The 27,408-nt window shown below is 45.6% G+C and overlaps 1 long non-coding RNA gene across 1 annotated transcript; it reads left to right on the top strand.

The window, feature by feature from the left end:
• The first annotated feature begins 6,390 nt into the window (after positions 1-6,390).
• On the top strand, positions 6,391-24,970 carry LOC138773800 (uncharacterized). Its single transcript, XR_011360221.1, has 3 exons — positions 6,391-6,573; positions 21,548-21,698; positions 23,895-24,970. It is a non-coding gene; the product is annotated as an uncharacterized lncRNA (long non-coding RNA).
• The last annotated feature ends 2,438 nt before the right edge of the window (positions 24,971-27,408 follow it).

The following is a 27,408-nucleotide window of genomic DNA, read 5'->3' as shown; positions in this document are numbered from 1 at the left end:
TATATGTTCTCAAGGAAGAACAATGTAAAGACTGGATTGAGCCTCCAAAGGTGGAAGCGGTCATAGCCAAACTGTCGAAACGTACTGTGCTGCCTGCGGCGGATCCGATGGATAGAAGGGTGGGGTAGCCCTCAAGAGATCATATGCGGCAGCCCAAGGGGCAGTCTCCATATCTTCTTTTGAGGTTTCTAGAAGCCTAAGAAGATGGCTGGCCAAGGTCCAGGAAAATTTGGAAGGTGGAGCGAGCAGGGACAAGGTCCTTTGCTCCTTAAAAAAAGGTCAATATGGCCATTGACATCCTCTGCTATGCTGCATCTCGGGGAACCAGGTTAGCGTAAAAAAACTAGGGCGCTCTCGACCGCTGCCGAAGGGCGCTATGGTTAAAACCCTGGGTTGGAGATGCTAACTCCAAAATTCAGCTCTGTAATATTGAGTTCCAGCCAGGTAGGCTGTTTGGCTCTAAGCTAGATAAATTAATGGAGGAATTGTCTGACAAGGAGGGGAAGTCCCTACCATTGTCCTATAAAAACTGTGATTCCTTTCGCAGAGCAAAATCTCCTCAGCGAGGCAAAGGGAGATACCAGTACAGAGGTCGAGGAAGAAACTATTCCAGAAGAGTTTCCGGGAAGCAGCAGAATAAGGACACCAACAAGAAACCAGACTTCTGATGCCAGAAGCAGTCCAGTGGGGGACGTCTGAGTTTGTTTCTTCCTGCCTGGGAAGAATTAAGAAAAGATCACTGGGGGTGAAATATTATTCAAAATGTCCTTCATTTATTATCTCTTCCTCATCCAAGATTCTTCTGTCAAGAAATCTTAAAGGAGAAGTCCGGTGAAAATTATTTTTTTATATGTTATTATTTATGGAAAGTTATACAATTTTCTAATACATTAATTATGGGAAATGCTCATATACTGCTATTTCCCTTAATTTAGTGTATCAGGAAGTGTTAGAATTATCTCTGAAGCAGTGACGTCACGACCAACGGTGTAATTCCTATGGAGTGTCCAGCAGGGGGCGCTCTATATATAGAAGTCAATGAGTACCATTGACTTCTATATCTAGTGCGCCCCTGCTGGACACTCCATAGGAATTACAGTGTATGTAATGTAATGTAATGCACTGTACTGTTGTGACTTTATGAATACATTTATGGAATACTTTGGGGAGCAAGTGTCCAATGAATACATTTGCTGGGCACCGAGCAGGGAGGGAGAGAGGTGCCATCTACCCCCCCCCCCTCCCTCCCTGCTCGGTGCTGGGAACATATACAAAGTACTACTCCCCCATTATCTGCAGATAATGGGGGAGTAGTACCTTTTGCTATCCCTATCGCCGCTGCCGCTCACACAGGGGCTGCTATTCATGCCCCCGCCGCTCCCCCTCCTCCTCCTCCCGGCATCAAATTTACGATCGCGCCGCTGATTCCCCACCGCCTGCGCCGCTCCTAACTACCCGCCCGCTCGCTCGCCCGCCCCGTTCCTGGCCGCCGCTCTCTGCTCATGCTGGCCGCGTCAGCCCGCCCCCACCCCGGCCGGGGACACCAGGAAGCGCCGTGCTCCCGGCCGGGGTGGGGGCGGGCTGACGCGGCCGGCATGAGCAGAGAGCGGCGGCCAGGAACGGGGCGGGCGGGCGGCTAGTTAGGAGCGGCGCGGGCGGTGATAGGGATAGCAAAAGGTACTACTCCCCCATTATCTGCAGATAATGGGGGAGTAGTGCTTTGTATATGTTCCCAGCACCGAGCAGGGAGGGGGGAGGTAGATGGCACCTCTCTTCCTCCCTGCTCGGTGCCCAGCAAATGTATTCATTGAATACATTTATGGGATACTTTGGGGAGCAAGGACACTTGCTCCCCAAAGTATTCCATAAATGTATTCATAAAGTCACAACAGTACAGTGCATTACATTACATTACATACACTGTAATTCCTATGGAGTGTCCAGCAGGGGCGCACTAGATATAGAAGTCAATGGTACTCATTGACTTCTATATATAGAGCGCCCCCTGCTGGACACTCCATAGGAATTACACCGTTGGTCGTGACGTCACTGCTTCAGAGATAAATCTAACACTTCCTGATACACTAAATTAAGGGAAATAGCAGTATATGAGCATTTCCCATAATTAATGTACATTAGAAAATTGTATAACTTTCCATAAGTAATAACATATAAAAAAATAATTTTCGCCGGACTTCTCCTTTAAGCCAGAAAGACACTTAGTCCTAGAGACAGAAATTCTTCACCTCCTTTCCATAGAGGCTCTAGAGGATGTTCCTCTATCCGAGATCGGTCAGGGAGTTTACTCCCCAGTGTTTCTAGTGCCGAAGCCATCCGGAAAGTGAAGGCTTATTATAGATTTGCAATATCTCAACAGGTGCATCGTAAAGAAGACGTTCCACATGGAGAACATAAGATCGGAAAAACCTATCCTCCAGGAGGGAGATTTTATGGTCACCATAGATCTACAGGATGCATATCTTCATGTACCGATTCTGAAGGTTCACAGGAGATTTTTAAGAATCTCCATCCAAATCCAGGAGAAGGTAAGACACTTACAATTTAAAGTCCTTCCATTCGGAATACCTCCGCACCCTTTGTTTTCACAGAGCTAGTGTCACCGTATCCCTTACCTGGACGATTGGTTGATTATGACTCAGACTCAGGATCTTCTCAGAGTTCAGTTGAATTATGTCCAGGACATACTTCAACAATTAGGTTGGCTCATCAACATAGAGAAATCAGACTTAATTCCTAATTCCTCCTCGTCAGGTATCCATAAGAATATTAATGCGCTTTCTAGGGCTCCTTGCCTCAGCTGCGGACGCAGTGCCATGGGTGTTATGGCACATGAGATTTCTTCATAGAGAAGCACTAACAGTATGCGATGCATGTTCTATCGACTCAACAAGACATTCTCTAATGTGGTGGAGACAAGTCAAACATGGAGTTTTAATTTCAGAACCACACTGGGTAACCATCACGACAGAAGCTGCAGGAACAGGTTGGGGAGCTCATCTGCCATTCATCACGACTGCAGGATCTTGGAGTCAACAGGAATCCGCTCTGCCCTCCAACGTGAGGGAGCTCAGAGCGATTTACCTAGCTCTTCTTAATTTTTCTCCTCTTATTTTACAGAGAGCAGTCAGAATCCGGATGGACGACATGGCCTGCATGGCGTACCTAAACAGGGTGGTACCTGATCCCTTCTCTCCTCAGAGAAGTAGAGAAGATTTTCTTTTGGGCAGAAACCAGAATAACCAGACTCTCTGCGATTTATATCAGGGGTGTCGACAATACATTGGCGGATCGACTGAGTCGAGGCCTGACATTCCCGGGGGAATGGTCTCTCTCAATGAGAGTGTTCATTCAGTTAACCCAGAGGTGGGGGCTTCCTCAGAGAGACCTCATGGCATCAGCAAGCAATGCCAAACTGAGGAATTTCTGCTCCCTTTACAGGGCAGAGAATCCCACGGTAGTAGACTCAATGACAATACCATGGACATACCAGCTGGCGTATATCTTTCCTCCCATAGCCATGATTCCCAGAGTTTGATGAAGATCAGTCGTCAATAATAATAATAACTTCCCTCTGGCCGAAGAGGGCATGGTTCACCCTGCCCATGAATATGAGCAGAGGGGAATTTTGGAGGTTACCTCTGCATCCGGATCTAATATTCCAGGGTCAACATCTGTGCAGGAATCTTTCCAGCCTCAGCTTGACAGCTTGGAGACTGAGCGTATTAGACTCAAGTTTTTCTGAGAAGGTATAGTATACCCTTTCTAACGCACGTATTTGGAAGATTTTTCAAGATTGGTGTGCGAGCAGGAGTATTGATGACCTTCTACTCCACAGTCATTGGAGTTTTTACAGGAAGGCTTCTATAAAGGATTAAAACCTAGTTCCATCAAGGTGCAGATAGCAGCCCTCTCTGCACACCTAAACTCACGTTTTTTTTCAGATCTTGGAGATAAAGAATTTTGTTAAGGCTAGACTAGGCCTAACCTGGTAAAGCAGGTATACCCATGGGACTTATCCTTTGTGTTGAGACGCCTGTGTCTTCCTCCCTTTGAGCCTTGGGAGGAAGTAGACTTCAAGTTAACATTAAAAGTTTCTCTTTTAATAGCCATTACCTCTGCTAAGAGAGTTGAAGAACTTCAAGCCTTTGGCTCCGCACCTCCATACGTGATTTTTTTCCAAGACAAGGTTATCCTTAGGTTCCTTTCAGGATTCCTGCCTAAGGTGGCTTCATTTGCCAACATCAACCAGCCTATAGTATTGCCTGTATTTTCTCCTACTGGATCATCTGAAGAAGACTTGGATCTTTCTTTATTGGACGTATCCAGTGCTATCAAGATCTATCTACATAGAGTAGGTGATTTTCGTAAAGACGAGAATTTCTTTATCCATTTCGCAGGAAAGAATAAGGGGAGGAAGGCTTCAAAACCTTCAATATCCAGATGGATCTGTGACTCCATTGCCTTATGTTACTCCTCTGCAGATCTGGATCCACCAGAATTTACCAGGGCTCACTCTACTAGAGCTGTGGCCTCCACTTGGGCAGAGCGTGCCGCTGTGCTACTTGAGGACATATGCCAGGCAGCTACCTGGTCTACTTTGACTACCTTTGTGAGATATTTCAGGCTGGATGATACTTTCTTGTCAAAAACAACCTTTGCAAGATCTGTTCTTAATGCGGATGTAATAAATAGCCCGCCCATTGGGGATATTGCTTGCTAATTCCCCATATGTTGTGATGCCAATGGGACGTAAGGGAAGCTAAAATTATTATGTTAATTTGTTTTGAGACCCATTGGCATCACAAGACTCCCTCCCTGTGTTTTATGTTTCTTTATAATTAGACTGAGGTCTAGGGGGAGGTGGAGCCTATTTATACCTCATGGAGGAGGGGATTAAAATTAAATTGTTGTTTTTTCATTAAATATTCCTTCGTCCCAGGGGCTCGCAGGGGCAAATTTACCCCATATGTTGTGATGCCAATGGGTCTTAGGGAAAACAAATTAACATAATAATTTTAGCTTATTGTTGGAGGACCGTGCCGTGGTGCCCCTTATCTCTGCCCACATCGGCAGTGTACATATATTTATAAAAAAATGTATGTCCATATTGTCTTATAGCAGCACAGAAAACAATTGGGTAACCAGTTATTTCATCCTACTAGGCATAAAAAGAAAAAAGTGATGGTTTGTAGAACTTTTAGGGAGCAAAACAATACTTAAATAAAAATTTTTGCTAGGCTTATTTAGTTATACAAAACTGGACCTAATTAATCCCTAGGCCTGCTCCATAAATAACGCTCAGAGAATCCGCACGGAAAACATCCTATGGATTCCGCCTCTCACCCCTGTGCGCTTCACATTGACATGATAATTCTTAGGGTGGATCTGCCCGAGCAGAGAATGAAGTCTATGGGACGGGCGAAGATTCAAGTGGAAGCGGCCGAATTCACTGGGTATTATCTGCAAAGATTCTGTAGCATAAACGCACCACAAAGCAGGAGGAAGTGACTGCTCTGTTTTTTGGACATTTAAATGTCTGTTACTTATGCTGAGTTTACACGAAACGATTATCATATTTATCGAATTTGAACGATAAAACGACAAGCGAGAAATCGTTCATTTTGATCTTTGAACTTGTTCTCAAATCGTCGTTGATCATTCGCCAAAAAATTAGCCAATCGTTTCGTGTGAACAGTTGTTTGCCGATTTAACCAATGTGTGAGATAGGCTTTAAGCGATCGCAAAACGAATTTTCGATTTTCCTTACTCCGACATCGTTAATAGCACGATCGGGCGAATTATCGTTCCGTGTAAATGTAGCATTAGTATGAGGGAACATAACATGGGGTCTGCAGGCTCTGAATGGAGTTAATCCAATTAATCCTCTGTGGTGAGGCAGGTTTCGGTCGTAGTTAAGTCCTCCTGAGGCTATGCTCCTGGTTTGCCCTGATCATCCTCTGCACGACTGATTGCTCAAGTACCTGGTTCCCACCATGCAGTTCGGGATGCCTGCCCTGTTCATCCTCTGATCGTGTGCCTGGCAGGACACAATCGCTATTGGTGAAGAGACATGCACTCCGCCCAAGAAGCAGGAGGTGGGTCCTCCAGTGAAGGAAACATCGAGTGTCTGGCAGAGTGTGCAGCACATCACCTGGAAGCTTCTTCTAAGGGAGACTGGCATCCGGTTGGTGAGTTTCCCTGTGGTTCTCCACATGCGCATTGAATTCCTCTCCACTGTGCCTGCTCCTGTTTTCATTTAGGCGCTTGCCCTGCTAAGGTTAGCTCACAGAAGGTAATCTGCCTTTTCCTTTCTTGCTTAGCAGAACTGCTATATTGTATTTTTTTTTTTTTTTCTCCAGATGGCCAGTAATGATGGTTCTGGAAAAAGGAGGATGGAAAGGCACAAATATCTCCCAGCTATTGCCTGATGAGCTGTCTGGTGATTTATGCAGCTATTGTATTGCCACCTGACCCCACCCCACCCCGTGCACTTCTCGCTGTTGAGAATCCCTCCTCATCAGCCTTTTCTGGACCCCGGATGTCACATATGATGTAAGTATAACTGTGTATATGTTTCTTCATGTTTGGAAGATTAAAAAAAACATATGGTGCTGCACTTATCTGCAAAGCCTCTATTGTTATTGTTCCAGGGACCAGACCCCACTGCCTGTGGCCAAGCCAATTGTCCAAAGATATTTCCCAAGGTGTCAATAGGGAGCAAATTCTTTGTTCCATTCCTGATATGAAAAAGGCTGCTACATTTCTGTCAGATTTTCCCCTAGATTTCTTCAGGCTAAGTTGTTGACTATAAACAAGAACACCAATAGACCCCACAGACATCAAACATGTTTGAAGCCTATGCACACTCTTGATCACCTAGCTTTCCATTATCACTACCCTCTTAAATAACAACCACCACAGGTGCATGTTACAGGTGTGTGATTAAATGAATTAAGATGCAAGCCTCAACCTACAATACCTCTCTAAATAAATACAATATTATAAGCAGAAATAACAAAGTACAATCATGGCCAAAAGTTTTCAGAAAGACACAAATATTATATTTTCACATGATCTGCTGCCCTCTGGTTTTTATTTGTGTTTGTCAGATGTTTTTATCACATACAGAAATATAATTGCAATCATATTATCAGTAACAAAAGCTTATATTGACAGTTAGGGGTTATTCATACATCCTTTTCTTGTCCGCAATTTCGGATCTGCAATTATGGATAGAAAAACAGGGCCAATGTATTTCAATGGACCCATACACCCATCCGTGGTGTGTACAGGTCCGCAATCTGTTCCCCATTAAAAAAAACGACAGGCCCTAGTACGAACAGAAATTCTTCGATGGACCCACCCAATACATCCCTATGGGGTCCGTATTTTTTGCAGATGTGCTCAGCAAACAATATGCACCCGCAATCCGCAAAAAGGCGGGAGAAGACAGAACCAGGAAGTGAAGAGAGAAGATAGATGTGGAAAAGTTAATCCTGCTTGTGCAGGATGGTCCCTGTCTGTGGCAGAAGAAAGACCCCAACTACTATAATAAGTAGGTTTGTGTGTATGTGGGGTAGATCGTCTCCCCCCTGCAGGGGGTCCGATCAACACTACAGACAGCCTGGGACCCCTGTCATCGGTCCCGGACCGCCTGCAGCCGCCATTGATATGCCGCTGTCACTTCTGACAGTGGCATTAAAAAGGCACAGTATATACATTGGTGGTCAGTGGGTGTAGATTGTCTCCCCCCTGCAGGGTTTTGGGGGGGCCGATCTACACTACAGACAGCCCGGGACCCCTGTCATCGGTCCCGGGCCACCTGCAGCAGCCAAATGCCGCTGTCAGTACTGAGAGCGGGAATGGCTCAGAAAAGTCATTGGTGGTGCAGTGGGGGGGGGGAGATCGGCTCCCCCCTGCAGGATTTGGGGGGGGCGATCTACCCTACAGACAGCCCGGGACCCCTGTCATCGGTCCGGGGTTGCCTGCAACAGCCATTTAAATGCCGCTGTCACTTCTGACAGCAGGCATTTAACCCCTTAAGGACCGGGCCTGAAATGGCCTTAAGGACCGGAGCAAATTTTATGAATTTGACCAGTGTCACTTTATTCATTAATAACTTCGGGATGCTTTTACCTATCCGGCTGATTCTGAGATTGTTTTCTCGTGACATATTGTACTTCACATTTCTTGTAAATTGGAGTCGATACTTATAACGAATCTTTATGAAAAAAACCAAAATAGCGTGAAAAATTGTGAAAAAATGCATTTTTCCAACTTTAAAACTTTTCTGCTTATACAGAAAGTGGTTATACCACATAAATTATATATTAAATAGCATTAGCAACATGTCTACTTTATGTTGGCGGCATTTATTAAACTATATTTCATTTTTTTTAGACAATAAGAAGCTTAAAACATTAGCAGCAAATTTCCAAATTTTCTGTAAAATTTCAAAATCAGATATTTTTAGGGAACTGTTCAGGTTTAGGCTGGGTTCACACTATGTATATTTGAGGCAGTATTTGGTCCTCATGTCAGGTCCTCATAGCAACCAAAACCAGGAGTGGATTGAAAACACAGAAAGGCTCTGTCCACACAATGTTGAAATTGAGTGGATGGCCGCCATATAATGGTAAATAACCTCCATTATTTCAATATAACAGCCGTTGTTTTAAAATAACAGCAAATATTTGCCATTAAATGGCGGCCATCCACTCAATTTCAACATTATGTGAAAAGAGCCTTTCTGTGTTTTCAATCCACTCCTGGTTTTGGTTGCTATACAGCCTCAAACATACAGCCTCAAATATACGTAGTGTGAACATAGCCTTAAAGTGTATTCGAGGGGACTGTGTGTTAGAAAGCCCCACGAAGCACCCCATTTCAGAAACTGCACCCCCTAAACTCTGCAAAAGCACATCCAGAAAGTTTTTTAACCCTTTAGGGGAGTCACAGAAATAAAAGCTAAGTGTGTAAGAAATTTGAAAATTTTAATTTTCTGTGCAGAGATTTTATTGTAATCCAATATTTTTCATAATTATAAACCTATTACCAGAGAAATGCACCCCAATATTGATTGCCCCGTTTCTGCAGTTTATAGAAATACCCCATATGTGGCCCTATTGCGCTATTTGACGCAACCACAAGCCTCAGATATAAGGGAGAGCCTAGTGAATTTCAATGGCTCCGTTATTTTTGGTCATTTTTGGCTCTGGCCAAAACCTAAAGGTGCCAAAACCTAAAAAACACCCCTAAAGGGACACCATTTAGAAAACTACACCCCTCAAGGAATGTAACAAGGGGTGCGGTGAGCATCTGGACCCCACAGGTGCTTCACAGATTTTCCAAACAATATGGCTTGAAAAAAGACTAAAGTATTTTTTACACTAAAATGTTGTTCTAGCCTTCAATTTTTCATTTTCACAAAGGGATAAAAGGAAAAAAAAAACACAAAACATGTAGCGCAGTTTCTCCCGAGTACGGAAATACCCCACATGTGGACATAAAGTGCCAAGCGGGCGCAGGACGAGCCTCCAAAGGGAAGGAGCGCCAATTGGCTTTTGGAAGCTGGATTTCACTGGAATGGATTTCAAGGGCCATGTCGCATTTACAGAGCCCTCGTGCTGCCAAGACACTGGAAACCCCCCACAAGTGACCCCATTCTGGAAACTACACCCCTCAAGGAATCTAACAAGGGGTGCAGTGAGCATATGGACCCCACTGGTGACGGGCACAAATGTGGAAAAATGTGACGTGAAAGTGAAAATTTTCATTTTTTCACTTTCATGGCACAAATGTGCCCGTCATCCAGGGGTCCATATCCTCACTGCACCCCTTGTTAGATTCCTTGAGGGGTGTAGTTTCCAGAATGGGGTCACTTGTGGGGGGTTTACAGTGTTTTGGCAGCACAAGGGCTCTGTAAATGCGACATGGCGTTCATCATCCATTCTAGCCAAATCCAACCTCTAAAATCCAAATGGCGCTCCTTCCCTTCAGAGGCTTGCCCTGCGCCCACATGGCGCTTTATGTCCACATGTGGGGTATTTACGGACTCGGGGGAAATTGCTCTACACATTTTGTGTTTTTTTTTCTCTTTTAACCCCTTGTGAAAATGATAAATTCAAGGCTAGACCATCATTATAGTGTAAAAAATTTAATATTTCATTTTCACGCGACATTGTTCCACATTTGTGCCCGTCACCAGTGGGGTCCATATGCTGACTACACCCCTTGTTACATTCCTTGAGGGGTGTAGTTTCCATAATAGGGTCACTTGTGGGGGGTTTAACTGTCTTGGCAACACAGGGGCCTTTTGAATGCAACATGGCCCCTCGAAATCCATTCCATCCAAATCCAGCCTTCAAAAACCAAATGGCGCACCTTCCCTTTGGAGGCTTACCCTGCACCCGCATGGCGCTTTATGTCCACATGTGGGGTATTTCCGTACTCAGGGGAAATTGCTCTACACGTTGTGTTTTTTTTTATCTTTTAACCCCTTGTGAAAATGAAAAAATCAAGACAAGATCAATGATTTAGAGTAAAAATTAAAAAAAAATTACACTAAATGTTGGTCTAGCCTTGATTTTTTTCCATTTCCACAAGGGGTTAAAAAAGAAAATGAACACAAAACGTGTAGGGTAGTTTCCCCTGAGTACGAAAATACCCCACATGTGGACATAATTTGCCATATGGGCACAGGGCAAGTCACCAAAAGGACAGAGCGCCATTTAGAGGCTGGAATGGGGGATGGAGGCCATGTCGCAATTACAAAGCTCCTGTGCTGCCAGAACAGTAGAAACCCCCCACAAGTGACCCAATTCTGGAAACTACACCCCATAAGGAATCTAACAAGGGGTGCAGTGAGCATATGGACCCCACTAGTGATGGGCACATGTGTAGAACATGTGCCGTGAAAATAAAAAATACCATTTTTTTCATTTTCACGTCCCAAATGTGGCCGTCACCAGGGGGCCATATACCCGCTTCCCCACTTGTTAGATTCCTTATGGGGTGTAGTTTCCAGAATGGGGTCACTTGTGGGGGGTTTCTACTGTCCTGGCCGCACAGAGGCTTTGTAATTGCATCATAGCAAGTCTCTAATGGGAATGGCGGCCATACCTACTTAGCTGGGGAAAAGGGACAATTCTAATTTATTTGGGGGTATTGGGCCAATTATTGGTTTATAAGGTTGAAAATGACAGGTGTCCATCAAATTCAACCTGTGTTGATCCAGAGGAAGGCAAAAACCCCTCGTGAGGCAGACGACAGTAGCCTCATCACAGGGGAAAAATTCCTTCCCGACTCCATAATGGCGATCAGAATAATCCCTGGATCAACGTGACCCCTGAAATAGGAATAAGGGACAGAATTTAGATAATGTAGAACCCCAATGACGTGTGGTGCGCCTTGGAGCGATCCAGTATGCAGAGGCCGGGGTGATCAGGACAGGTGTCACACTGGAAAATGGTGTCCTTCCTGATCCCCCTGTTACCCCACACTCTGCACTTCTTCTGGGGTCTCCCTTTCTCCAGTGTGGGGGACGTCACCTGGAGAATGTTGTCCTGGTGCGATATGGGGTCCTTCATATCCAGAAGCGCTGGGTCCGCTCCATGGCTGCTAAATATTAGGGCTCTATTACTACTTCTGATATGTTCGGATCGTGCCGCAAGCTACAGTAGCTCAGGCAGCGAGGGACCAGAAGAGGGGGTGCTGGTATAAAAGTTATCCCCGTACAGGTGGTAACCTTTATCCAGCAGTGGGAAGATCAGTTCCCGGACGATCTCCCCACTAACTCCGAGGATGGGGGGGGGGGGAGTGGGCATCTGGGGGCTGGATTCGAGTGTCCCTTCCTTCATACACTCTAAGGGTACGTGCACACTGCGGAATGGCGAAGGATAACCCTTTGTGCATTCCGCAGTTGGCACCCGCCGGCGGACTGATGCAGGCGCACGTCTCCGTCCGTGTCGTAGACTCCATTCTATGCACGGGCGGATTCCGCTCTGCGTCCAACGTGTTGATGGAATGACGGATGATGGAATCCGCCCATGCATAGGATAGAGTCTATGACACGGGCGGAGACGCGCCCCTGCATCAGTCCGCCGGCGGGTGCCAGCTGCGGAATGCATGAAGGGTTATCCTTCGCCATTCCGCAGTGTGCACGTACCCTAAATCTGTAAGTGTACCCTGAGGTACTCTCACAGAGTTTGTAGAATTTCACACCATACCGTGATCTCTTATTGGGACGGTACTGGCAGAAAAGACGTGTCTGGGGGGCAGCGTACGCTACGCTACTCCCAGACACGTCACTGGATGATGAGGAGGATGAGGATGAATGGAGGAACAAAGGACCCCCCATTCATCCTCACTGGCTGTTTCGGTGTCGGAGGCAATAATAACGTATGCGTCCGATACCGAAAACACCCTGGGGGCCATCTTTATATGGGGATTGGTATATAGGGTATGTAGTGGTGTAGTGTAAAACTTTATTCAATGTAGTGTGGTGTAATGTAGTGTTTTTTTACGTGTTTTTTACAGTAAGTATAAAAAAAAACCTACGCCAAAAATGGTGTTGCTGATAAATGCCGCACTTATGTTCGGCACTTATCAGCAGACCGTGGCAGTAGAATATAGAAAAAAAACACCCTACGCCAAAAAGGAGGAGTTGCTGATTAGCAGCGCACTTTCGTGCGATGCTGATCAACACTCAGCGGCGATAGGGTGCGGAAAATAGAAAAAAAAAAAATTGGGAAAAAAAATATTTTTTTTACTACATTCTGAACATCCCTGTAGTGGCTGATACGTGTATTACACTTATCAGCCGCTAGGGGGCAGCAGAGCACAAGATCCGAAAATAGACGACGCTGGAGCCGGAAAAATACGAAAAAAGACGACGCTGGAGCCGGAACAAGCCGATCGGGACTCACGGAAGAAGCCGAAGTCCCGACAAGATGAAGAGGACGCCGGGAACCCGGAAGACGCCGATCAGGACCCCGGGACAGGTGAGTAATGTACAAATACCTGCTCTGGACCCCTCAGCTACCTAGCTGAGGGGTCCGGAGCAGGTATTTATTACTTGTGGGGACTTTGATCGCCGTGAACGGCCGGCCAGCTGGCCGGCCGTTCACGGCGATCGGGACGGTGGTACCGTGACCACCATTACTTTTTACAGTAATGGCGGTCGGTGCCGTCCTCGGACAGCACCGACCGCCATTTTTTTCCGGGTCATCGGGCCACCGATGGCCCGGAAAGGTTCCGATTGCCGCTATGGGCTTATCAGCCAATAGCGGCGATCGTCGGCATGGGGGGGGTTAACAACCCTCCATGCCGACAGGGAGAGATGGCCTGCTATGTATTATAGCAGGCTGTCTCCCCCGATCGGGACCCGGCCGGCCGCGGCGCCCGTTTAAAGGGCGGACGTACCGGTACGTCATGGGTCCTTAAGTGACAGTGATCCATGACGTGCCGGTACGTCATGGGTCCTTAAGAGGTTAAATGGCTCTGCAGTCATCGTAGTGGCCGTGGCTGCAGCAGCAGCTTTATCCCGGAGAAAATGAAGTTTAATCCCCTGGTGCGCAGCAGGGAGAGATGCAGCAGGTAGTCATCTGAGTGGCTCTCCATCCCTTGTCTAGTCCCCGATCTCTCCTTGTCAGCGCACTTGGCAGGGATGAGTGACAGGGAGAAGCTCCATGGGCCTCTCTGCCTGTCACTCATCCCTGCCAAGCGCACTGACAGGGAGAGATCGGTGACTAGACAAGGGATGGAGAGCCGCCCAGATGACTACCTGCCGCGTCTCTCCCTGCTGCGCATCAGAGGATTAAACTTTATTTTCTCTGCGATAAAGCTGCTGCTGCAGCCACGGCCGTTACGTGCCACGAGCTGCACAAGAGCTTTATACAATGCTGCAGGGAACCAAATCAGCCTAATTGTGATTATTTGGTTACATTTAAGCTACTTAAACGGGTACTCTGGGCTGGCTCACTCCCTGAGTGGTGCTGCTGCCTGATGCATGACATCATAACGTGGCTGCATTCCTGTGCTGCCATTCTGTGCCATGACGTCACCTGCAGGGGCGTCTCTTGGTCCAAGCTGTGCCGCCCTCCTCTTTAATGCGAATGTACCATCAGGTACATTCGGTTTAACATGACCCACAGGGGAAGCCGGTGTCGCGGTCTGGTACCTGTGTAAGGCTCCGTTCTATCCACGGGTACTGGGCCGGCAGCGGTATGGAGCAGGGAAAATAAAAGGGCATGTTATTTCTTTTATCCTCCCCCTCCACAGCACTTGGTTAAAATATATGTTTGGCCAGAATTCCCCATTAAAGTTGTTTTCTTGAAATTAAAATATTTTGACAGCTGGCAGAGGCAGGGGGAAACATAATAAACAATCAGTACTTCTTACCTTTCCCTGTGCCTCTGCAGTGCTGATTTGCCGCACCAGGACCCCCACTGGGCTCCCTAATTTTTGGGGGGCTGGAACGTCACTAACTGGTTGTTGGACTGCACGCTCAAGACAGTCAGTAGTGCTTGTTTATTATGTTCCCCCCTGCCCCTGCTGGCTGACAATTTTTAAAAAGTGCTGGCCTTATCCTTAAAATAAATGTAAACAATTTGCAGAAGTTATGATTTTTTTAAAAATGACCATGATAAAACAGTCACTCTTGTTATTTTGTATATTGTTCAGAAATGCTCGGCATCATACGTGGGAGGAGATAGGGGATAACATGTTGGGCCAGCAGTGGCGGAGAGCCTCCACTAACCAAAAGGAGGCCCTGAGTAAGTTACCCTCATATTTTTGTTAAAGTGTCACTGTCGTGAAATTTTTTTTTGCAGAAATCAATAGTCCAGGCGATTTTAAGAAACTTTGTAATTGGGTTTATTATCCGAAAAATGCATTTTTATCATGAAAAAGCAGTTTGAAGCTCTCCCCCCTGTCTTCATTGTTCTCCTATGGAGAGAGCTAAAGAAAAGACCAAAACAGGACAACAAAGAGTTAATCTACAAATCCCTCACGGGATATCTCTTTTGACCATCACCAGTGACCTGTCTGAGCTCCGATTACAGCTGTCACCCAGCTCCGTGCCTGTAATCCTCTGTTATCTGCTTTCTGCTGCCGGCTAACTCCCTCCTTCCTCCTCCCCCCTCCCCTCTCCCTAGAGCAGACAGGGTACGTCTCCTGCAACAAGTCACAATTTTCAGATTTTTCAGAGTGGATGAAAAAGAGGAAGGAGGGGGGGGGCCTGGTAAAAGGCTTTTTACATGCAGATAATGGCAGATTTGGCTAATAAACCCAATTACAAAGTTTCTTAAAATCGCCTGGACTATTGATTTCTGCAAAAAAAAAAAATACGACAGTGACTCTTTAAACGTTTTTTAACCCCTTCGTGCTGCAGCTAGTTTGGGCCTTAATGACCAGGCTAATTTTTCAAAATCTGACCTGTCTCACTTTATGCTCTTATAGCTCAGTGATGCTTTAACGTATGCTAGCGATTCTGAGATTGTTTTTTCGTGACATATGGCACTTTATGTTAGTGGCAAAATTTGGTCACTACTTTGTGTGTTTTTTGTGAAAAACATCAAAATATCATGAAAAATAAAAAAAATTTGCATTTTATGAACTTTAAAATTCTCTGCTTCTAAAAAAAGAAAGTCGTAGCACATAAATTAGTTACTAAGTCACATTACCAATATGTCTTCTTTATTCTGGCATAATTTGGTAAACATATTTTACTTTTTTAGGGTGTTATGGGGCTTAGAAATTTATCAGCAAATTATCACATTTTCGTGAAACTGATTTTTTTAGGGACCAGTTCTTTTTTTAAATGGATTTAGAAGTCTGGTATCCTGAAAACCCCCATAAGTGACCCCATTTTGGAAACTACACACCTTAAAGAATTAATCTAGGGGTATAATGAGCATTTTAACCCTACAGGGGCTGGAGGAAAGTATTCACAATTAGGCAGTAAAAAAATGGAAAATTTTAATTTTCCAATAATATATACGTTTAGATTAAAGTTTCTCATTTTCAAAAGGAATATGAGACAAAAAGCCATAAGTCACCCCATTTTGGAAAGTACACCCCTCAAAGAATTCATCTTGGTGTGTGGTGACCATTTTGACCCCACAGGTATTACAGGAAAGTATTCAAAAGAAGACAGTAAAAATGAAAAACTCGAATTCTTCCAATAATATGTTCGTTTAGTTTGAAATTTCTCAATTTCACGAGTAACAAGAGGAAAAAAGTACCCCAAAATTTGTAACGCAGGTTCTCCTGAGTACAATGGTACCCCATATGTGGGCATAAACCACTGCATGGGCACACAGGAGGGCTCAGAAGGGAAGGAGCGCCAATTAGCTTTTTCAATGTAGATTTTGCTGCAGAAGTTTCCGAGCGCCAGGTGCGTTTGCAGTGCCCCTGTAGTGCCAGCGGAGTAAAATCTCGCCATAAGTCACTCCATTTTGGAAAGTGCACCCCTCAAAGTATTCATCTTGGTGTGTGGTGACCATTTTGACCCCACAGGTATTAGAGGAAAGTATTCAAAAGTAGACAGTAAAAATGAAAAACTCAAATTTTTCCAATATTATGTTCTTTTAGTTTGAAATTTCTCAATTTTATGAGGAACAAGAGGAACAAAGTACCCCAAAATTTGTAACGCAGGTTCTCCTAAGTGAAAAGGTACCTCATATGTGGGCGTAAACCACTGCATGGGCACACAGGAGGGCTCAGAAGGAAAGGAGCGCCAATTAGCTTTTTCAATGCAGATTTTGCTGAAGAAGTTTCCGAGCGCCAGGTGCGTTTGCAGAGCCCCTGTAGTGTCCGCAGAGTAAAATCTCCCAATAAGTCACCCCATTTTAGAAAGTGCACCCCTCAAAGAATTTATTTTGGGGTGTGGTGAGCATTTTGACCCCACAGGTGTTTGAGGAAAGTATTCAAAAGTAGACAGTAAAAATGAAAAACTCAAATTTTTCCAATAATATGTTGGTTTAGTTTAAAATTTCTCAATTTGACGAGGAACAGGAGAGAAAACGTACCCCAAAATCTGTAACGCAGGTTCTCCTGAGTACAACGGTACCCCATATGTGGGCATAAACCACTGTATGGGCACACAGCAGGGCTCAGAAGGGAAGGAGCGCCAATTTACAGGAGCAAAACCGCAGCTAGTAATGGTTATTAGAATAGCCCAGTTACTAAAATAAAATAAAAAAAAATGAGATTACAGGTAATGTGGGGTGGTTACGGGCAACCAGGGGTGGTTATGGGCAACCTGAGGTGGTTACAGGTAATCTGGGGTGGTTACGGACAACATGGGGTGGTCACGGGCAACCTGCTGTGGTTACGGCAACCTGGGGTGGTTACAGGCAACGTGGGGTGGTTACGGGCAACGAGGGGTGGTTATGGGCAACGTGTGGTGGTCACGGGCAACCTGCTGTGGTTACGGCAACGTGGGGTGGTTACAGGCAACGTGGGCTGGTTACAGGCTACGTGGGCTGGTTACAGGCAACGTGGGCTGGTTACAGGCAACGTGGGCTGGTTACGGGCAATCTGCTGTGCTTACAGACAATCTGGGATGGTTACGGGAAACGTGGGGTGGTTACGGGCAACCTGCAGTGCTTACAGACAATCTGGGGTGGATACGGGCAACGTGGGGTGGTTACGGGCAACCTGCAGTGCTTACAGACAATCTGGGGTGGTTAAGGGCAACGTGGGGTGGTTACGGGCAACCTGCAGTGCTTACAGACAATCTGGGGTGGTTACGGGCAACGTGGGGTGGTTACGGGCAACCTGCAGTGCTTACTGACAATCTGGGGTGGTTACGGGCAACGTGGGGTGGTTACAGGCAATGTGGGGTGGTTACGGATAAACTGAAGTTCTTATAGGCAATCTGGGTGGATACCTGTAATCTAGCATGGGCACTGCAATTTGGAGGGGATCATTGGCAATTTGGGGTGGTCAGAGGCGCCGTGGCGTGGTCAGAGGCGACGTGCGGTGGTCAGAGGCGACGTGCGGTGGTCAGAGGCGACGTGCGGTGGTCAGAGGCATCGTGGCGTGGGCAGAGGCATCGTGGCGTGGGCAGAGGTATCGTGGCGTGGGCAGAGGCAACGCGCGGTGGTTACGTGCAATCTGGGGGGGGTTACATGTAATCTGGCATGATTACGGGGAACCTGGGGGGGTTATGTGCAACCTGGAAGGGTTACAGACAATCTGGGATTGTTACTGATAAACTGAAGTGCTTATAGGTAATCTGGGGTGGGTACATGTAATTTGGGGTGGTTACGGGCAATCGGGAGGGGGTCACTGGCAATTTGCGGTGGTTACGGGCAAAGTGCGGTGGTTACGGGCAACGTGCGGTGGTTACGGGCAACGTGCGGTGGTTACGGGTAATCTGGGGAGGGGTTAGGGGTAATTTGGGAGTAAACTGCAATTATTACTATAATAAAAAGTGTGTGTTTTATTTTTTTGTATGTTTGTCACTTTTTGTACTTTATACATTCATTTTCACTGTATTACTATGATTACTGTGATATTTTCTATCACAGTAATCATAGTTCAGTGACAGAGACCAAATTGGTCTCTGTCACTTTAAATTTTCAGAGCTTGGCTGGTTGTGGAGCGCATGCGCACTTCATAACCAGCCAGGACGTCGAGGAGGACGGAGCTCCAGGAGCAGGTGAGTATATGGGGAAGGGGGGGTGACTGGGGGACGGGGGTGACAGGGGGGGTAGGGGGCGACTTGGGGGGTGGGGGGACATCACTTTTTATCCCGTCACCAATCATTTATGGTGACAGGGGATAAAAAGTGCCGGGAGCACATGGTACAAGCGATCAGCGGTATATAGTATATACCGCTGATCGCTTGTACCGGGACCCCACAGGGGGGTCCCCGATGACTGCCCCATGCTCTCCGCTACCTCCGGTGGCGGAGAGCATGGGGCTTTCATTCATTTTAACTTTTCCATCGCTGTGAACCGACATTAGTCGGTTCACAGCGATGTCGGCGGCCATCTTGGAAATGATGGCCGCCGGGGGAGGGGGGTTAGAGATCGCCCTACTAGGGGGGCTGATCTGAGGTCTGGGGGACATTTATTTCATCTCCCCCCGCCGTAGATTCACGGCGGGGGGAGATGAAAGGCGGCGGCAGCAGCGGTAATCCCCTTTACCGACGGCCGCCGCTATAACGTTAATAGCGGCGATCGTCGGTAAGGGGGGGGCCGGGACGGTCCCCACACACTGCCCCAACCCCTCAGCTACCTCCGGTAGCCGGGGGGATGGGGTGGGGGCCGTCCCGGCCCCGCAGCCTTATTCTCTGCCATCGCCGTAAAAAGCTGATGGCAGCAGAATAAGGACCATTAGTGACCGCCGTAAAAAGCCGTAGCGGCGGTCACTAAGGGGTTAAACACCCTTTTTATATTGTTAATATTGTAAACAAATGTACCATCACAACTATAGACATGTTTTCTTCACTGCCTTTTTCGCGCCAATGATCCTGGTCAAGGATTCCTTTTCTTAACATGCCGCCCAGTTCCCGCATTAGCCATCGTTTTCTTCATGTGCAACGGCACTTTTTGCACTGTAGGCAGGCCTGGCGCAATCAATGTTAGCATATCCTCTCTCCTAGGTTACGCCCCTCCATTAGATTCAAGCATGTGTTTGACAACAAGTGGGGGGATTTCAATACACTGGGGGTGACGGGCCTGCCTCTAATGCCACTGAGCATGAACAAAACATCCCCTAATGCGTGAAGAAGGTTGCGTTTTGAACAAAGGACTACACCACCGTGGTCACTGCAATGGCACAGTAGTTATTTCAAAAAGCTCATTAAAGTCGCCATGGTACACTCAGTTTCAATAATCTTTTTTGCGTTTCAAAGGGCCTGTTCACAAAGAGTAAAAAAAGCGGAAATTCCAAGCAGCAACCCCTGCAATGATCTCCACTCGGAATCCTGTATGCCTTATTGTCTCAATGTAATATGTTGCATGTGGTGTACCACCACGGGTTTTATTAATATTTTACATCCCTCGCAAAAGAAATGCGGTAATGAAGTAGTACCTAAGTCTTGCCGCAATATGTCACTGTTATTTATATATGTACTTGTATATATATACAGCTGTAGTGAATAAGGGGTTATTGTTCTTTTTCTCTTTGCACTTACTTCACCACTCCACAGGGGACATTACACCTCCTGTAGGAAGTTGTGACATGGGGAGAGGAAGTACACACCCACACTTAGTGAGTGTTACCTAAGTATTGGTGGAGAGAGGACCCAAGGAAGGAAATTCCCTGCTGTAGTCCAGCTGGGCCCTGGCTTTTCCAGGTCCCCACTTTGTCCACATCCAATCTAGTCTGTAGTGTGGTAGTGGACAGACGCACATGGGAGACACAGACAACAGTTTCTTGAAAGCAGCACTTCTACTCACTATGCAGGGTTAAGCCACTTAGGAGAGGACTAGTCAGAGATCACCCCAACCCACGCCTTGAACATTTCTAAAAGAGCAGGACAGTATCCTGAACCAAGAGGAACTAATCCGGATAGAGCAAAGTTGCTAGAAGCCTACGTACTCTCGCAGTGCAGGTGTAACCAGGTAATTTGGCCACCTTGCTCAATTCAGGTAAAAAGGTCTTGGGCTTGTGTCCTCCTAATAGGACAGGTCACCCGAAACATGGGCACAAGTATACTTCTACTCTCAAGTCTTCAGTATTCTACTTCTTCTTCTAAAGTTCCGGCAGAACACATTTCTACCCTGGGTAAGGACTCTCAGCACAAACTCCTCTCTACCATTTTCAGCTCACTCTACTTCTCAGCACACAACCAAGTCAGTTCAGCTCCTCTATTCTAACTGCTGTCATCACAGATTCTGTTCCATCAAGTCTACCGTCTGCTATCAGCTATTGTATAAAGTATAGTAAAGAAGATTTATTTATGGTAACAGGACTCAGTGATTATTTTTCCACCACCTACACAGTAGACACCTTATCCTTGGGTCATCTCCCCTTTCTGTGGGTGGGGGTACCGATAGTCCGGGTGGGTCACAACTCCACTCAGGACCACTGTGATAAGTACCGAAGGGACCCCGTCACAGCCCGGCAGGGGAAAGGGTATAGCTCGCCAACCTAAACTAAAAGCAGGTGTGCCTCCATACCTGTGTGCCCAACCGGCACTGGCTTCACGACAGTATACCATCTGGCTGAACTATACTTCCAGCAACCACCACAGGAGTGGCGTCACAAGGTACCATCTAGCAAGTGACTGGTCGAACACAAACCACACGCGCGCCTTCACTCTCCACCGCTATCTGCTCAAATTCTTTTGACTCAGTGTGAACATACCCTTAAACAGAATAAACTGGTGTTGACACAAGTGCGGAAAACTTTCTTGCTGACAACCCCTTCCACTCCAAGGACAACAGCATTACTGCTTATGTGGTGCCTTGATCTTGTTAGGTGTTTTTTTTGAACGTCTTAGTTCAGTCTTTGTTCAAGCATTTTTTCAAATATTTTTAAATTATTCTTTTTTTTAATTTCATTTTAGTAAAACACTTAAAAGGACGCTGGTATACAAGCCATGATCAATTTAAACGTGAGCAGTCCGATAAGGGACGGAGTGGAGATGGGCAAAAAAAAAGGGAACACATATTTACCCAACAACTCATGTTCCTAAAGGAGGCGATGGAAGTTGGGGCGTAAGTAAAATATGATTTTTTTTATGGCGCATGGGACTATGCAAGGCTGTAGCGCAGGCCTTGCAGCCTAGCATAGCTCCATCTACTAGATGAACAATACTTAGAATATCTTCTTGCACAACAAATTTAAGTTTTTTTGGTTTATTTAAGGCCTCGTTCACACTGCATATATTTGAAATAAACAACAGCCGTTGTTGCAGATTGTAGCAATGGGCATTTTTTTTTAATCGAACAACAGCCATGGTGTATACACTCTGTCTACACTACAGCTGGTGTTCTCTGCAGCCGCACAGGAAACCCACATGTCTATTTTGTGCGGCCGCTATTCATTGAACAGTGGTATCACAAAATAGGTTGTGCCACCAATGTGAAGTATGGTTCACAGGCGTTCTTTACATTGTCTGCTATGGCTAATTGGAGTTTGGGCACACCATTCCAAATAAAAATAAAATGATGCCCACCCAGCCAAACGGTTAACATCACAGACATCGGCCGTTGTTTAACACAGCAAACAGCGGCCATACAGTATGTGATCTTGGCTTGAATCATAATGTCAAGGAAAGATGGATGCAGTTCCAGGACAACCATGAAAAAATAGATACAGCCAAAGGCTGGATCCATGTTTTAATGCAGCACTTGGTCTTCATCCATCGCCAACAATCCATCATGATTCAAATACTGAGTGTTCTTTTTTGCTGGCTATAGTAATCAATAAAGTGTACCTGTCACTTCAAAAATCTTTGGACATGTCAAAAGTTTAGATCGGTCTGAGTGTTTAGATGTCTGAGTGTTTTTAGGCCCATTCCGATTGGGAGAATGAGCGTGGAGAGGACAACCCTGCAGCACGCCCTCTCCCTGATCTGTGTTAGAAAAAAAGAGTCAGGCTAATGTAAATCTATGGAAGCTGATTTTTTTTTCTAACACAGAGTGAGGGAGAACGCGCTGCAGCATGGTCCTCTCTCTACTTGTTCTCCCAATCAGTACTGGACAGAAAAATAAGACATGGAGCAATCAATAAGTTTTACATGTCTCTATAAAATGTCAAAAGTTTTTTGACACAACAAATACACTTTAACAGATATAGGTGGACTGCAAGGTCTTTCATCAGTTGATGAGGTCTTAGTTGATAATTGTGTCCACAATACCCCTTTTAAAAACAAAATGGGTAAAATGGACACAAATATCGTAAGCTCGCAACCCACGTCAAGGAGCCTCATCTCTTGCGAGTCCCTAACTAACTAATGCCACAAGAAAAAAAGACTGAAAAATTGGACTGCACCTCACAAACAATGCAAAATGATAGAAATTTTATTATACATAAATGCAAACCAAAAATACCACCAAACCACCGGCCCCGATACGGCCAGGTGGCACCCAGACCACTTAAAAATATATTAGGCGATGACCATGCTCTTCATCAAGGAATAAATAAATAAATAGGTATGAATATCTTCTGGCACATGGACTTCCTCAGGGATGAATGCTATTGTCCCCAATGCTACTATATATAGTAGCATTGGGGACAATAGCATTCATTCCTGAGGAAGTCCATGTGGCGGAACGCGTGGGATGTTCTCCCCTACCCACTGAGAGATGGCCATAAGTGGTTGTATTACACTTACCCCCTCTTCTTTGCACTTTGCTTGCACTTGCACTTTTGATTACTTGCATTGTTATGATGTATTTATTTATGTGATTTAGTGTGCTTTAGCACAGGGGATTTGACACATTACTGTGTCTGGTCATTGTATACATTTATTTGTTTCAATATAATTGTTTATACACATATTTATTTATATACCTATTTATTTATTCCTTGATGAAGAGCATGGTCATCGCCTAATATATTTTTCAGTGGTCTGGGTGCCACCTGGCCGTATCGGGGCAGGTGGTTTGGTGGTATTTTTTAATTGTTTTTATGGTCTTTGTTTGTTCCCGGCAATTATGTATAATAAAATTTCTATCATTTTGCATTGTTTGTGAGGTGCAGTCCAATTCTGTCTTTTTTTCTTGTGGCATATATGTATCTTGGGCTGTTAGGACTTGCACTCATCCATTGATTAGCTCCCTGGTGCCAGTCCGTTTACTACATTGCCTAACTAACTAATAACACAGGAACACAAACTAACTTACTAACTAAATGACCAGGTGCAGCAGTCCAGATCCCAAGACTAATGAGTGGTATCCATTTGCCAGGAAACAGCTCCCTCCGGCGACAGAATATAATCGGCAAAGAAGTCCCGAACAGCCATTCCTGACGATCCAGGTCTTCCTCGCACGTTCACCTCAATCGGGAAGGGGACTGAAGTCATGGTAGAGTCCAACTCCGGGTCCACTGTAGCTTCATACATCCGAACGTAGTTGTGAAGTATGACGCATGCTTAAATCACCTTCCTAACGTCCGGATCCAATTGAAGCGCTGACTGGAACACACGCCACTTGCTACTTAGAATCCCAAAAGCGCACTCAACATACCGCCATGCACAGGTGAGACGATAGTTGAACATGTGCCTCCGGTCATCCAAGCCACGCCGAGGGAAAGGGCGTAACAAGTGGGTCTGCAGGCCAAAGGCTTCGTCAGCTACAATGACATAGGGAGCTGGAGGTCCCGATGATCCTGGCAATGTCTTGGAGCCTGGAATAGAGAGCTGGCCGGAATGAAGCAACTCGCTCATTCTGGAAGCTCTGAAGACGCCAGCATCTGCAGAACTCCCATAGGCCCCTATATCCACAATTACAAACCGGTAATCACTGTCAGCCAAGGCCAACAGGACCACCGAGAAATACTGCTTATAATTGTAGTATAGGGATCCTGAGCAAGATTAACCACACTTTTTTAGTTTTACAGATCAGCAAAAAATACAGATGCAATACGGATAAAAATTAGCGGATTGGTTACGGACTCAAATTTGCGGATTGAAAAATATACTGACGTGTGAATAACCCCTTAGAATGAGTTAATGCAGCAAGTCAATATTTGCAGTGTTGACCCTTCTTCTTCAGGACCTCTGCAATTCTCCCTGGCATGCTCTCAATCAACTTTTGGACCAAATCCTGACTGATAGCAGTCTATTCTTGCACAATCAATGCTTGCATTTTGTCAAAATTTGTTGGTTTTTGTCTACCGTCTCTTGATGATTGACCACAAGTTCTCAATGGGATTAAGATCTGGGGAGTTTCCAGGCTATGGACAGCATACATATAAACAGTATGCTGTCAAATGTGTGTGAACATGCACTTAGTGGATCATACACACTATGGCTGGGTTCACACTACGTATATTTCAGTCAGTATTGTGGTCCTCATATTGCAACCAAAACCAGGAGTGGATTAAAAACACAGAAAGGATCTGTTCACACAATGTTGAAATTGAGTGGATGGCCACCATATAACAGTAAATAATGCCATTATTTCAATATAACAGCCGTTGTTTTAAAATAACAGCAAATATTTGCCATTAAATGGCGGCCATCCACTCAATTTCAACATTGTGTGAACAGATCCTTTCAGTGTTTTTAATCCATTCCTGGTTTTGGTTGCAATATGAGGACCACAATACTGACTGAAATATACGTAGTGTGAACATAGCCATAACTGCATACATGTTACAATTTATTACTAGGTAAGGGCACACAATATTACAGGAGCCTTATTTGGAAACAATATAGTGTCTAGATTATAGAACAAGAAAACAATATTACATGACAAAGTGATATATATAAACTATATTTTTCACATACAATGAAAAGCAATCCTAAATACTAAATAATAAAGCGAATAATATAACATGTGCATGTTGGTGGATGAGATAAACTTACTTGAAACTCCAATAATGCTATACTAAAAATAAAAACGGGACATTTGATTAATGAAAAATTAATTCCCTATGTATATTCATAGCAACCAGTGCTCTTGTACCCAGGGCCGGATTAAGGTTGGTGGAGGCCCTGGGCAACAATTTTGTTGCCCCCCCCCCCCCCATTTTCTTCCCCCACAAATAAACCATACAGAAATCTATATAGGTGGCTGATTACTGTAGGGGACTTAGCACCTACCCCTCCTCACTCCTGGCTGTATGGCTCAGCATCCTCCTCTGTTCTGCATATGATGGCCCCTAGAGGCTGCAGTCCAGAGGAAGATGCCAGGCCCTAGAAACAGGATAGGGAAGGGGTGAGCATTGCGGTGGGTTCCCACTTAATTCAATGCGAGAACACAGCACTTAAGCACTTTCTGTGCTCTCTTGCCCACTGTGTCAGACACCACAGCTAGCATGTGCAGTTGTGAATCACAGGCAGAACCTGGACTTGCAAGTCTAGGTCCCATCTTCATTTCCCAACCATATAAACTACCTGAAGCAGTAAAGAGCACCCAGAAAGTACTTAAAGGTTGTGTAGAATCTATAGCACACAAGCTATATATCATACACTGCACACAGGCTATATATCATACACTGCACACAGGCTATATATCATACACTGCACACAGGCTATATATAATAGGCTGCACGCAGGCTATATACCATACACTGCACACAGGCTATATATCATACACTGCACACAGGCTATATACCATACACTGCACACAGGCTATATATCATACACTGCACACAGGCTACATGTGATATGCTGCACACAGGCCCTATACATGCCCATCAGGTTTCCTTGCTGAGGTCCCACGCTGTCCTCTCCTCAGTGAGGGGGAGGGGCGAGGGGGGAGTGAGGACCTCGGCAGGAGACATCTACCCGGAAGCTTGACAGGAAGAATCCATTCAAAGACCCACCACCCCTGGGGGGAGTCTGAGCCTGCCAGGAGGGAGATTCTTACACAGGATTAACCCTACAACTCCCTCCCTTCCTGGACAGCATGCAGTGTGGCCAGTGCTGTGTCCAGGTAGGGTTTCCACATGCTTTTTGAGCATGGGACTGGCTCCCAGACACCACTTCCAGGTTTGGGCTGGTGGAGGCCCCCTAGTGGCGGAGGCCCCTGGGCATGTGCCCCTGGTGCCCTCCCTTTAATCCGGCCCTGCTTGTACCCAAAGTATATTGCTAAAAAAATTCCCGATCTCTGAGATGTTTTTGTGTATCTCCTCTAATTTTGGGAACAATCTTTGCTATGCCATAAATCACAAAATTATTACATTTATTTTTATGGTTCTGTATGAAATGTAAAGAAGCCCTGCTAAGGGAGAATAAATATCATTAAAATGAATATATTGCTGAGACTCCTCTACTTGTTTCAAACGGTTCCAGTAGTGCTCCTGAGGTCCTTTTTTAACGCAGTCTCAAAAATGTTCTCACTTTTCATATGGATGAGGGCACATCCCAGAATCGTTAGAAGTACCCTCATCAAGGCTAAGGGCTTGCACTTCCCGATCCGCATAAGTATTATATAGCAGCCATAGCTACTAGAATACTGGATGGGTTCCACCACTCCTCAGCCAAGTTGTGGGTTAAATTGGAGGGCCTCATTTCTAAGCTGGCACAACTTCCCTCATTGTTATGGGTGAGACCAGGAGCATGGACGAGTACCACCCTGAGATGCCTTCCACAGATTGCACGCACCTTCCTCACCGTATTTCAAAGGCATTGTTTGAACCCGGTTTTATTTACTCCTGACGGTCCTCTAACTCTGATCACAAATAACCCTGATTTCCCATCTCGCCCTATGACAGCATTTGTGGAGAGCATTCACCTCCTTCTCGCCAGACAGG

Source organism: Dendropsophus ebraccatus, chromosome 1 (genome assembly GCF_027789765.1).
Source record: "Dendropsophus ebraccatus isolate aDenEbr1 chromosome 1, aDenEbr1.pat, whole genome shotgun sequence".
In the NCBI taxonomy this organism is placed as follows: Eukaryota; Metazoa; Chordata; class Amphibia; order Anura; family Hylidae; genus Dendropsophus; species Dendropsophus ebraccatus.
Note: the sequence above shows the minus strand (reverse complement) of the source record. Positions and strands in the feature narration are given on the sequence as shown.